The sequence below is a fragment of the Mus pahari genome, chromosome 7 (assembly GCF_900095145.1).
Source record: "Mus pahari chromosome 7, PAHARI_EIJ_v1.1, whole genome shotgun sequence".
NCBI classification, from domain to species: domain Eukaryota; kingdom Metazoa; phylum Chordata; class Mammalia; order Rodentia; family Muridae; genus Mus; species Mus pahari.
Window position 1 is genome coordinate 68,950,136 of NC_034596.1, and position 14,362 is coordinate 68,964,497.

General features: G+C 45.7%; 1 long non-coding RNA gene across 1 annotated transcript in view; it reads right to left on the reverse strand.

Moving 5' to 3' along the window:
* Window positions 1-10,021, reverse strand: part of LOC110324144 — a 19,246-nt gene extending 9,225 nt beyond the window's left edge. The window contains exons 1-2 of the long non-coding RNA XR_002380667.1: window positions 9,814-10,021; window positions 8,387-8,483 (exon numbers count right to left, since the gene is read on the reverse strand). This is a non-coding gene — a long non-coding RNA (uncharacterized LOC110324144). The remainder of the gene's footprint in view (window positions 1-8,386; window positions 8,484-9,813) is intronic.
* Between the last annotated feature and the right edge of the window lie 4,341 nt (window positions 10,022-14,362).

A 14,362-nucleotide genomic window follows, 5' to 3' on the forward strand; every position in this document is an offset into this window, starting at 1 on the left:
TCTCTCTCTCTCTCTCTCTCTCTCTCTTTCTCTGTGTGTGTGTGTGTGTGTGTGTGTCGGTCTGTCTGTCTGTCTCTCTCTCTCTCTTTAATCATCTTAGGAAAGTTTCGAGCCATCTCCCTTTTCTACCACCCCCTCTCCATTCCTTCATGGTCTTTGCTTCTTCATGAGCGGAATGGGACATAGGAAGGCAGTGCCCATTTGAGACCTGACCTGCTTCTGCTCCTATCTCTCCTGCCCTGATTCATCCTTCTCTCCAGGGATAGAGCTGATGCCCCCAAACATACTGGCAGAGCGCAGCTGCCTTTGAGATGACTTTTAGTTCCCCTCTTTGCCATCCCCTCCAGTTCATAATCCTGTCCTGTCTCCTCCCTCCTCCCTTCCCGCTCCCCCCTTTCTGCTTTCTTCCTGCAGCACATCCTTGTATCATCTACCTAAGCACTGACCCTGTGGGAGAAGGAAGGGTTTCAGGTGCGGCCTCTCCCAAGCGACTTTTTGCTAAAAGGTGACTTGGGAGAATATTTGTAATCCAAATGGTCCCCAGAGGTTGCCCTCGGGTGCTGCTTCCTCATTATTTCCAAGTTCTCTGGAACAGAGGGCAGTTACAGCACTTCTTCCCATGCTCTGCCTGATCATGCCCCTGTCTCCACAGTGTGGTGATGCCCACCTTCTGAAAACTCAGTTTGTAAAGTGATATTTTCCTCCTTTCTAATCGGAGAAAAGTTGTCAGACTGGGCCTGAGCCTCCCCATAGATACAGACTTCACTACACATTGATGTACGGTACTTTGTTTCGACTATGAAATTAATGCATAGAAAATGGTCCTCGAGATCTCTTTGAAATGATTCCTGACTGCTCGGTACCTTAGTTTAGTCCTGCTTAGTTGACTGGATTCACTTTTGTCAATCAGCAAGCCAGACCAGAGGAGAAGCATCTTCAATGCTCATGTCCTCGTGTGTGTCTTTTCAAGACAACCTGTGGCATCTTAGCCCAGAGTTCTCTCCTCTACACAGGCTTTAGAAGACACAGAGGAGCCTCATGTTTCCTGTATTGAAATTATTGCACACAAACAGTGCTCTCTCTGGTTTCAACAGGCTAGTGTGTCTCCCAAGGATTTTGGCTTCAGACACCATTGATGTGAACTCTCTGGTATGTGACTCACCTGAGCGCTGTATGGCTGCCTCATGGGAATGATGGCTGCATCGAGCATTCTAGCTTCACCTTCAGTATTGCCACAAGACAGTGTGTCAACAAGGATGCTGACTTTATGTTGGATAAGCAGTGTTTGAGAAAATAAACTCTGCATGGACAAAATGCTTTGAGCTTCTTGCACAGACTCTGTCTTCTCTGAAGACCAGAGCTCTCTCATGAGTTCATGAAATTTGAGCCTCATCTGTCAAATTAGTCCCTGTCTCTATATTTGATCCCCAGGGGCCAGTTTCACAATCTTAACATTTAAAAGACTTGGCAAACCCAGGAGATATTTTCAATCTGTCAAAGACACCCTTAAAAATCTAAACAAACAAACAAACAAACAAACAAACAAGAGCCATTAATTCCCATCTTTCAATTTTGTACCAACCAGTCTATCTCCTTGTCTTACCCAGGCCTCCCAACAAGGAAGATTCAAACTATGAAGCCCATTTCCCCACAAGCAAAGATGTTCATGGGCTTCTAGAAGAGGAAGAAAGGTCAAAGGTCATTTAGTCTTGTCCATCCAGTTTGAATAGATTCAAGGATCTGGGTAGTGGCCTGGGAGCCCCATGGCACAGGGGAGAGATTTGACACAGCAGAAGACTGTTTGAACTTTCAGATTCCAGACACCCTCCACCAGCAAGCCCCATAAAATGGGTGACATCAAAGGACAATTGGGATGGAGGTAACAGCGTTGGCCTTGCTTTGGGTTTAAAGTGAAGTGTTTTCCTGCAACCTTTGTCTTTAGCTTCTAGACAGAGCGTCTTGCCTGGAGACCTCAGCTGAGATGGACTTAGCCTGACTGTTGCCTGCAGCTCCAGCTCCATCCTCAACTCCTACCATTTGGCCCAAGTTCAGCCTCTCCCCACCCCTGCCCCCTTCCCCGGCCTCCTGGGAAGACTGTTGCCCGATCTTTATTGCTCTTTTCCCACACTCCATTATACAGCATGATATCGGCCTCTGAATTTATTTATTAGGGCTCAGATCTATAATATACAACCCTCCCTTCCTGTCTGACACCATGTCTTTGCAGCAGAGTGAATGAGAGGCACTGCTTGCTATTAAACAGTCATGGAATAAGCATCCAGAAAGGAAGGGCCAGAAGCTTGCAAGAGAGCTAACTCTCGGGAGGCCCCTCAGAGCCAAATTGCTTTTTCAAAACTTCACACTCACAACCCAGCAGTCCAGACAGGCTGCCACAAATAGCTCCTTGTGGGGGAGCACATTTGCAACTGGCAACCTTATTCCCACATGTCTGGCCCTCATTTGGTATGCAAGCTATACTTTTAAAAATTAACATTTTGCTTAATAAGCATCCCACTTGTCACTGTTCTCTTTCAACATGTTGAAGCAGGCTACAGTCCCAGAAGACACACACACACACACACACACACACACACACTTGCACCCACACACACTTGAATGCATTCACACAATTCATAACTCAAAATAATGCAAGCAGTGTATGGGGAGATATCACTCTTCAGCTCCCAATTAAACTTTATTTTAGAATAATTTTAGATTTACAGACATATGTAAAGACAGAACAGAAACTCGTTATTCCCTTACATCACAACAGCACATTTGTTACAACTACAACGTCACAACATGCGTGTTTCACTAGCAATGTTTTTATTTTTTCAGGAATCTACGTTTGTCATTACTTCTTCTTTGGATCCTCTTGACTAAGTCAACATTCCTCAGACTTTGTTGGATGACCAAGAATTATTGGGTTGGGTGTCTTGTAAAATAGCTCTCAATGGAAGCTTCATTGTTCTTTTCTTTTTTTTTTCATAATTAGACTGAGGTTATAGATTTGGCGTGGAGGGGATGGTGGAGGTAAATTGTCCTCCCTGTCGCATACATCCGGAGGTCCAGGCTATGATGGACCAAGTTAACTGTGGGAGTTAGCTTTGAGCCCCTCTGTAAAGCAGTTCTCACGTTTATTCCTCTGCTCTAGCCCTTGAAGCAAGGTCCTAGCCATGCTCAGAAGGGGTTTTCTGTACATGTCCATGTGCACACGTTTGTGTGAGAGAGTGCATGCATATGTGTGCCTATGTACATGCGGAGACCAGAAGACGGCCTTGGATATTACACCTCAGGAGCTGCCTTTTTTTTTTTTTTTTTAAATTGAGACATTCTGGGGCTCTGTGAATCTGAATCAGTTAAACTGTCTGGTCAGATAACACCATACTGGCCTTGAACTTGTGTTCCTAAGGGCATGCACCACCATAGCCAGCTAGAAAACCCCAGAGATAATCCTATCTCCACCTCCGCCTCCCCAGTGCTGGGACACCACTGAGCTGTTTTTTTTTGTTTTTTGTTTTTTTTAATTTATTTATTATACATAAGTACACTGTAGCTGTCTTCAGACACCTCAGAAGAGGGCATCTGATCTCATTACAGATGATTGTGAGCCACCATGTGGTTGCTGGGATTTGAACTCAGGACCTTTGGAAGAGCAGTCAGTGTTCTTAACCGCTGAGCCATCTCTCCAGCCCACCACTGAGCTGTTTATGTTGAGCTCAAACAGCTCCTCCGGGGTGCATGGCAGGCCCTTGACTAGTTGAAGTATCTCCTCTGCCAGGTCATCAGTCTATACATAGTGAACTGGCAGGGCACCTGGCATTGCCTAACCCCATGCTAAGGCTGCCACCAGAACTTTCCCTTCAGGAGATCAACTCAAGAGGGGACTCGCCCATTATCAGAAGCTTCTGATCTACCTTTCTGTAACTTAATCAAACCTTCTGCATCAAAAAGCACCCTTGACAGCTAGAAGCGCCCACTCCGTAGTAGGAGCACTCGCCCCTCTTTTCAGTGGCTTTGCACTGGCTCTTGTTTCGAGCTGAGTCCTGAAAAGGAGTGTGTGGCTTGTGAAATAGCATTTGGGGGGGGGGGGAACAGAAGGATGTACACCACATGAACATGTGGTTGTCATGTGTGCTTCCTTGTTCCGGCTCTGGAACTTTCTACTAGGAAGCAAAACTTCCACTTAGCCCTGTGTTCCCCTGGTCCCTGCATTGTGGACTTGGGAAATCCAGTCTGCATCCTGGAGTCTGGGAACAGCTTCTTGCCTATAGGAGATGAAACACAAGACCCCATTAGGGCAGCCCACTGAGCACCCTTAACCCGAAATGAATCAGGGCAGGCATTTGTGATGCTGAGGTAGTGTGGCATGCACCCTGGCACACAGACTACCGCCTCCCATAACCGTGGCTCCAGGAATAGACTATGGGCAAGCAGCGTAGGGCACATTATAATATTTATAAATGTCTTGAAATTGCTTTGAGAGAGAGAGAGAGAGAGAGAGAGAGAGAGAGAGAGAGAGAGAGAGGGAGAGAGAGAGAGAGAAGAGCTCTATCAGCATATGAGTAGGTGCTAACATCATAGCATCAGGGAAATGAAAGATTCCCTTTCCTGGGTTAGTTTGTAAAAACTGATAAGGCTAAACAACGTACTCTTATGGAAGTCTATGAAGGTTCTTAGAAGAATCAAATGTAATCTTAGACGTGGGAATGTTTTTAATTCATAGATTGTGAATGGACACGTAAAGTATCTTACTCACACCTGGCAGCCCCTTCAAGGTACTCTCAAAGTTGTAGCCTGCCATGGCACCACGCCAGTGTGGCACAAGTGGGTGGGTTGAGTCTATGGAGTTCTCATATTCACTCACTTGCTCTGACCCACGGGCATTTGTGGGCCCCCACTCAGAGGCACTGTGCAGTTATTCATCTGAAGAGCATGAAAAATATTGTTCTACACGTCAGCATCACCTCGGTGACTCATTAGAACCTTCTAAGTATACTTCTCTGGGACCAAAGTATACATGTGCAAGCCAAAGATGATATTATTCCCTGGCCACACCTTCTGGCACATCATCTTCTAACATAAACTGCCTGGCCCCAGGGAGAATCAGGAGAGGAGTTGCTGCATGGGATGCTGTGGGCCAATCAAACTAAGAAGAGTGTGGCACCTTGATGTGGGCATGCGATGTTTCAGCTGGTTTACACCAGGCTGGAATACAAACAGATCCATTTGGGGTGTGTGCCCTATTCCTGTTGCTTTCCTTAATCACAAAAATTCGGAGGAAAATAAGATGATGTGGATAGACTGTGGTGGAATTATGTGGTTTCCATTAAACACAGTGTTTGGTCATCACTTGTGGCAGGATTTTCCCTGTCGAATTACATTAAAACATTGGTGCAGCAGGAGGCCTGTGATTGGACAGGGAAAAGGAAGGCAGCGTGAAGAGTTGCAGGGACAGAGTACAACTCAGAAGAGGGAGGAGAGAAGCCAAGATGGAGGTGGACAGACAGGAAGAAGATCCTGACCCTGTGTGGCTTTCAATAGTCACAGGTGGGTATGAGTATCATCCAGGGTAGGATAATTGGGATAACTTGTCTGATCTAGGTGGGCAGATTGTATCATTATCGATTGACTCTGAAATTACTGTGTGGGCATCTTGTGAACTGAGAATTCATTGATACATAGATCTGACTTGTGAATTATAAGCTTCCAGAGTTTGGTTTCTACCAGGTTGCTGGGTGTTGTGACAGCTGACGGTGGTGAGGACCGTTGTTGCGTGGGACTGGCATGGCAGCAAAGGGAGCGTGGGAGCTCCGGCCCACCAGAGAGTTGTTGGATGGAGCGTGGGGACTTGGGGCTCTTTTTAATATTTCCTGCAACAATCACTGACAGACTGTGGCAGTTCCCTGGAGACTTGGATTCCTCACTCATGATGGCAAACATGAACAATCAATCATTTCTAATGAAGAGTTACTCATCATAGTCATTGTGTGTCTTGCTCCATACACTTAGTGAGCCATTGACTGACAGTACCACAGGCTTACCCACCATTCCCTGAGATGGCCTACCTAAAGCACCTTTCTTGCACCCATCACTGTCACCTTTCCCACCGGGATGTCATTCTTGGATGTTTCTGGCTGCCACCACTAATTAGTCTTTTCATAGTGTGAGTTCTAGTTGACTGTCAGTTTACTGAGATGGGAAATACGTTAGCCCATTATCAGCCTAAATCTGATAATCGGATTAGTTTACGAGGCTCAGATAACATATTACCAGGATAAGAGTGTGTGTGTGTGTGTGTGTGTGTGTGTGTGTGTGTGTGAAATTCCAAGTCAAGGAATCTAGACAGATAGTTTATGGGGAATACTGGTTACTAGTGTCTTTCTAAGCATCAGAATGCTTCCCTGCCCCCCAGCTCTGCTATCTTCAACGAGCTGCATAATTGCTTACGCTTCAGTTTCTTCCCACTTGCAGCAGGAACTAGCATCGTAGTGCTGGTGCAGTTGGAAAGGACTAAATGAGCATACTTTATGTTAATGAACAAGAATGTTTGCCCTATGGCAAGTGCTTAATAAATTTACATGATAGGGAAGGAGGTACCTGAGCAAGCATACATTAGAGCCAGGGTACTGGGGATCTTGGTCATGGGGGGGGGGCTGGGAGCTGGAGAGACATTCCCAAGTAAAATAAACCTTATTCAAAATTATTTTGCTAGCAATTTGTTTCTACTAGGGATGTAGTGCCCTCAGACTCATTTCCTAACCTTCCCACAAATCCTTTCCTGGTGCTAAAAACATGCATGTATCAAAACGAAACAAGGAGGACCGGGCTGATGGCTCAGTGGGCAAGAGCACTTGCTGTTCTTCCAAAGGACCAGAGTATAGCCCCCCAGCACACTGAGCATCTCACAACTGACTGACACCCTCTTCTGGCTGCCCTGAGGACCTGCACCCACAGGCTCGTAATGTCATGTAGACACACACATCACTATGAAATAATAAAGTACATCTGTTTTTAAATCCCACGGTAGACACCTCTATTAATATATATAATATATGGTTTTATACATCAGTTAAAAATGCATTTAAAAAACATACTTTATAATGCCACCCACAATTAGCAATGGTCGTCTGCTGTAATTTCTGCAAGGACTATCCCTTCACTTTATCCCAGAGAAAGAAGGATGCCCGCTCTTCTGCCTCATGGCTGGCAGCCTTTCATTGATTATATAGGGGGAAGAGGCTAAGATGGTGCCTACACTGGGTCATTGTGGCAGCTTTGATGTTGAGTCACTTGGCTACCGAATCTCAAGAGACAAGAAATGGCTGGGTGCAGTCACTTGTACCTATGCAAGGGCGGAGGCAAGGTCAAAAGTTGAAGCTCAGAAGACAGAGGAAGAGCAATCGTGTTAAGTCTAGACGGCATATTAGTGGCCAGGATCGCCTATGTCAGCCTCCGTTTATAGGAGCTTTTTGCTGACAGCCTGGAACCTGAGCCCTCCTTTCTCTTCACCTAGCGAGTTCTATTCGGCTGTCAGAGGCCACCCTTCCCAGAGTGCCTTGAGGGATTCAAGGTCAGAGCTGTAACTGGAATCTGCAAGGCATCGAGCAGGAGAAAACGGAGGGCATCAGGGATTTAACATAATGGGCAGAAGGTGAAGCTGTTGTGGAGGCCAGGAGGCTGTGCACAGCTGCATTTACCCCTCCGAGGCACATTTTTCTAGCAGCTAACAAGATAATAGATGATGGTGCATCAGACATTTCCTGTGTATATGATGTTTTCCTAAGAAAAGTAGTTCTGAGAGGGGTTTTTTTTTTTTTCTTCTTCTTCCTATTTAATCATTGTTGTAAAAAAAAAATGATTTTGGATACGGTATCGGGCAGTGGCTGATGGGAGTATAAATCCATCTCACCTTTCTGGAAAGTAATTTGGCCACATGTAACAACAACAACAACAAAAAAACCCATCAAAATGGTCATTATCTTCCACTGCTAGGAATTTATGGAAACAGTGGCATAAATATTTATATAACAGAGCATTCCTCATGAAATAATTATAATCACTCCCCAAATGGGACTCATTTAAATACTCTGAAATAGGAGATGGCTTAAATATCATAGAGTGGGAATGCCAAGTAGCCACTCCACAGCTTCCTAGAAGTATTTAATTGCGTTGAAATATAAGGCTGGGCTTGAGGTTTGTTGAGGGGTGGGGGATGGGGAAGCACTAAAGTACAGTATACACTGGTCTCCTGAACCTGAACTTGGCCAGCGTGAGGAGAGGAAGAGGCCTCTTGTCTTTCTGAAATCAATCTAGCTTTAGTCAGCACAGACAGAAGGGCAGCACCGGGATTCGGTAGACTCGAAGCAGTAGACTCGAAGCTCACCTGAATGAGGGAGCAGATTTCTCACGACGTGTGTGCTGGCCTCTGCTTACATAAGTCATGGGCTTGTTGGTAAATGCTTATTCTGAACAGCTTTGTTCTGAATTGGAAGGAGACATTTGATTAGAGCAGTTTATATAACAGAAATCTGAGACTGGAGGAAGGATTTGGCGGGCCCGTTGATTGCGTTGGAAGGAAACTTCCCGAGCGAGCGGAGCAGAGCGGGAGGCTCTTATTTTGGAGCCAGCACTCGAGAACAAATTGTCCTCTGCACTCCACCCAACCACATCACCACCCAGACAGATCCAGCCCATCCATAGAAATGGGTTCTACTCCATTTGGTGAGAAGATAGGGCTATTTCTCTCCAAGGACAGAACAAGGTTAACCTGCATCTGCACAAGAGCCAATCAAATGGCACATTTAATAGTCATTCCATGGTCCCAACACCATTCCAACCTCCTCCTGTTTTTCAAAACTGAAAGACATTTTCACAATGGCGTTTTTTGGAGCAAGATTTTATTTTTGCAAGGATGTGTTTGTTGTCTCTTTAAAAACTCGTTGTGTTTTTTTTTTTTCTTTTTCTTTTTCTTTTCCTGAATTTTAATGGGCCCGAGAGTGGTAGTCTGCCAAGATTTTAACATTAGAAGAAAAAAGGTAGCGTATCATCCTCTCTCTCCAAAGCCTGACTAGGGTGCATTTTGCAGACCATACTCCCACCTTCTCCTCAGCCGAGACTGGAGGCTCTGTGGGTGTCCACCAAAGCCCCTTGCTTCAAGTGTTTGCACACTTCCTGCTCTGTCTTTTGCCTCCTCTGGACCCTGTGGTAGACCCAAGTCTCTGAGACTCTGTTATTTCAGTTTTTTTGTCTCAATGTCACTTAATCAAGAAAATGCTAAATCCCCAGCGGGGGAAATAAAGTCCTAAGTCTCTTCTTAGCTTTCTGTGAAACCTCCTGGAAGCTGCTGAACAAGGAGACTGCTGCCCTCCTCCGCTGTTTTTCCATCTGCAAAGGAAAAAAACCTGTAAAGTGTGCGGGGCGGAAAGGCTTCTGGGAACAGCTTAGGTCATGTCTCATTCCCTCAAAAGGTATAGGGAAAGTATCATACGACTTAAATTCCATTCATGTGAGTTAATACAAGCAATCAAATGTGGTTTAGTCTGTGTGTGCTGTAGAAGTGACCAGGGAAGTGCATGATCCCAAATACACTCACTACAAACGTGCACATTTGGATGTACACACACACACACACACACACAATGGTGTTAGGGTAATTCCTTCCCATGTCCTTTCCTTCTAGGAAAAATAAAAAGGCCTCCCCTTCTAATTCAGAACTCAGTCTATCAAGAGCCTGGCTGTCCTGACTGCATCCTGGAGGGATGGCAGCAGCGTTGTTAAAATAGGTAAGACTCACTCTAGGGAGGGACTCACCCTCGATGGAGCAGTTTCTTCTCTTCCACCATATCCTGGATAAGAAGAGCTGCTGACTTCATTTAGCAACAGCTTTTCCTTTCCTAACGGAAGGAAGAAACACAGCATTAGTGACAAATATTAACAGACATTAACCCAAGTTCAGGGGTCAGAAAATGCACATTTTTTTTTCCCAAAGAGGTGTTTGCTTCCTGAGGGTAAGTCAGAATGAGATGATCTGGGTGTCTTCAGATCTGGGTGTTTGTGTGACTTGACGCAGCAATAGTATCTCTGTGCTTCAGTTTCTTCTACCATAAAAAGCGGACAGTAGATTCTATTTCACAGGGTCGCTGGAAGGATTAGTGGGTTCAACTCAGATAAGTGTGTACAATGGTACTTGGTATCCAGGCTACAAATATGAATACAATTGTTAATTTAGATTAATCTTCTCCCCCCCCCCCCTTGTTTTAAATGAACTGATGAAATATAGAGTCCCTCTTTCCCAGGACGGGGAAAATGAAACAGATGTGTGGTTATGCAAAATTTGCATACAAGTTCATGGGTTCCAAGGACCCTGAGGCTTCTTCATATTCTGAATGACTTGGTGGAACCACTTTGGGCAGAGGCTCAGAACCCAGGCTGGCCCACTGACAACCCTGACTCAACAACTCACTAACATGTCACTAGCAACTCACTGTGACATCTCTAAAGCCATTTAGAGGATGCCTTACCCTGTAGACTTAGCCATGGGTAGAAATAAAGATAAATCTGAGTAGAAATCCGAAATAAAGTGGCAGGTACTTGGAACAAAGAAATCACACAGTTATTTGGAAGTACGGATGATCCAGGCATGCAATCTGTTTCCAGCCACTTCCCGTGTCACTGCAGAGCCTGGAGTGAGCACACTGGTGTCTCCATCCCGAAAAGTTTCTCCTTTAATGTGAATTAGGGATAAGAGAAAAAAACAATGGCAAGAAAAACATTAAACCGTGAAATGACATATCTCCATATACTTAGAATACTAGTTACTAAGCGACCTGAGCCCAAGCGCTCGAGCAGCGGTTCTCAACCTGTGGGTCATAGCCTCCTCGGGGGTCCCGTATCAGATGTCCTGCATATCAGATATTTACATTGCAATTCACAACAGTAGCAAAATTCCAGTTATGAAGTAGCTACAAAAAGAATTTTATGGCTAGGGGTCACCACAACATGAGAAGCTGTATGAAAGGGTTGCAGCATTAGGAAGGTTGAGAGCCAGTGCTTGAGAACGGTAGAGGCGTATGGTAGGAAGAAGGCTGAATTTCCTCCAGGATCTAGATTTAATCCCTTATCCTTTAGAGCTTGTTGTGGGGGGGGGACCCCAAACTTCCTCAGCTGCCCTCAGGAGTAAACGAGAGAACCTGGACACAGGCAATGTGCTGCTGCCCCCCGGAGCTTATTTATGTACCATCTTTGTATTTTGAAGAAAAAAAAAACCTCAGGAAATACACCAATATATTAATATTTGTTGTCTTAGGAGGTACAACTATTGATCACTTTAATTTTCTTCTCAGTTTTTCTGTACTTTCTGTAAGTTGTTTTGTAACAAGCGTTTTTAAATAATTAATTGAACAATTAGACATTAGTCTATATACTGGGTACTCAGCTAGGCACGGAGCTAGCCAGCATCCATTACCTCCTGGTGTTTACAGTCTAAGACACTGAATAAGTAATCATACCAAGAATTAATCGCTTCCACTGACGAGAGGCTCTACCGAGAAGTTGCGAGGATGAGGCAGCCAGGGGGCCATTTTTCCCAAGCCTCTGGGGTGGACTCCCTAAGGTGCTTGTTGTAGAGACAAAGTCTGAAGGGAAGAAGAGGAGAAGCAAGGGAGAAGATGCTCCAGTCGGTCAGAATAGCATGTGCAGAGACCCAAGGCTAAGTGCCTTCAGAGACTTAAAGCATGCCAGAGTGCCTCTCGTGGAAGGAGAGCAGGCCATTCAAGGAAGATATGCTGGGCATGCATACCACTATAGATCCCGTTAATGACTAGTTTTTCAGCCTTTGTGATGCAGTTTAGAGATAAGCTCTTGTTGGATAGCCCAAGCTGACCTTAAAGTCATAGTCCTCCTATATCAGCCCCCACCAACTACTGACTGAAATTACAGGTATGTACCAACATGCCAGCTTTTACATATACATAAATTATATACATATACATAAATACACACATATATGTATAATTAGCTTCCTCTTCAAGGCTGGAGAGACGATTCTGTAGCTAAGAGAGTATACTGCTCTGCCAGAGGGCCTGGATTTGGTTCCCAGCACCCATATTGGACAGATGATAACCACCTGTAAAGCCAGTTCCAGGAGGCTAGGTGTCCTCTTAGGGGTTGCCTTAGGCACCCAGACATGTGAAGCATTCACTTCTACAGATACGCATATATAAAAATAATAAAAATTAGTAATAGAAAACCCAGCTCCTTCTACACACAGAGTCCGGTGAGTTGAAGCTGGCACAGCCTGTGGTCTGCCTCTGCTGTTCCGGTTTAGAGCAGTGGAGCATGCTGGGAAGACATCTGAGAGAAGGCAGCAGGAGACACAGACATAAGGAGCTGAGACAGGTAACTGTTCCATGAGCCTGTCATGAAATTCATATGTCATAGAAACACAACAGAATTTAATTTCTAGGCCAGCAGTGATCAAAACGCAGCTGGACAGATCACCCTACCTAGAACCCCGTAAGTGGGGGGTGTGGGGGTCAGCTCAGGAGTGCAAAGCTAGGTCAGTGTCCAGCCTATTAGCCATGGCCCAGGCATAAGTGGTGACTTCAGAGGGCCCCTTCTGACCTGATGTGTGAGCAACTCCGGCTGCCCACACCAAGGTCTTACATTTCTGCTTTAAACCCACCGTGATGTGTCTACTTGGGAAGCCATCATAACAAGTCATTAGTCTCTTGGCTGTGGACTAACAGAGAAGAAGCTTCCAGCAAATGCACCTCACCCAGCACCCCATCTGGGCCTGTGCTGACCCCCCAGGATTAGTGAACGGCAGAGTGACTGTGAGCCTCCACGCCAGCTTCCGGAGGAACGCTGAAGTTTAGTGGGCTCTGGAGCTGCAGAAGCAGGCATCTGGTGGTCAACCCTTTGCCTATAACGAGCCGTTATTAAGTATTCACGTCAGGAGCTGGGGCTGCTGTCAGCCCTCAGCTACGTCTCCAGCCTGCTGCCTATTACGCCTCACACTTTATATAGGTCCCGAATACAAGAAGAAACTTGTGAGAGTTCTATAAAACTTGCCACGGACATCAGGGTGGGTCTCGGAGGCTTATGGTTATCCTAATAAACCCCAGGAATGTGTAACAGGCCAGAGCCAGCAGACCACCAACTACTTTATTGTTAAAACACAAAAGAACAGCTCTGGTAAACCTGCGATACCTGAGGCGCAGCGTGTGGCCAGCCCTTAACCCTTGAAGACTCTATTATTCACTCACTGAACATTGGATGACATCTGTATGTTTCTTGTCTCCTCCCATGTGATGAGTTGACTAAGTTACACACTCAGACAAGAAACGCCGGTGATGGAGTGCTTATGAATTACAGATTGGAGCTTGCAAATCAATTTGGAAATTTTTTTTTACATAAATTCAAACCAGATCTGTAGGGGCAGCCTTTTCTCAGATAACAGAAGCCTGAGCAAAAGAGGGGCCTGAGTAGACGGGCAGTCAGCCAGCCCTAGGCTACGTAGGAAGGAGGTCATCTGTGACTCTAGGATGTCTCTGTTTCTGTCTCTCTCTGTCTCTCTGTCTGTCTCCCTGTCTGTCTGTCTGTCTGTCTGTCTGTCTGTCTGTCTCTCTCTCTCTCTCTCTCTCTCTCTCTCTCTTGATCTTCTTTCTTGATCTTCATGTACAGAGGCTCCATATCTTTCTTATCATGGTATAGATGCAGTAAAGGTCCTACCTGAGCAGGAACGTAGGGTGCGCTCATGTGAGTTCACTGAGAAGCAGTGTATAAATGAAAGGGCTGCTTAGCGAGGTAAACAGGAAGGCATAGGCAAGGAGAGCGCCCAAGACTGCCATCACCCAAGAGCGCCCAAGACTGCCTCATTCCTGCACTGAAGGGGCTCACATAGGAATCGGGCAGGTAATTTAGCCAGTGGAGATGGCAGTCAGGCAAAGAACAGGTCATGGGAAAGAACGGGTGCGTCTGAGAGTAATCAGAAAATGAGTAGCCCAGGCTATGATTCCATATCATTCAGTCACCTAGCTCAGACTCATTAGCACCTAAACCTAACAGATACAAATGGAGAAAGGAAGAATCCTAGTGTAAAAGGGTGTCATAAGATTTAGTGGAGGCTAGGCAGTGGTGGCGCACACCTTTAATCCCAGCACTTGGGAGGCAGAGGCAGGTGGATTTCTGAGTTTGAGGCCAGCCTGGTCTACAGAGTAAGTTCCAGGACAGCTAGGGCTACACTGAGAAACCCTGTCTCGAGGGGGGTGTTGGGGGGAAGAAGATTTAGTGGAGGAGGTGGGGGGGCTTCCTCCAGGTGAGACCTGCTACACACAAGGTATGGGCCTTCTTCCTAACA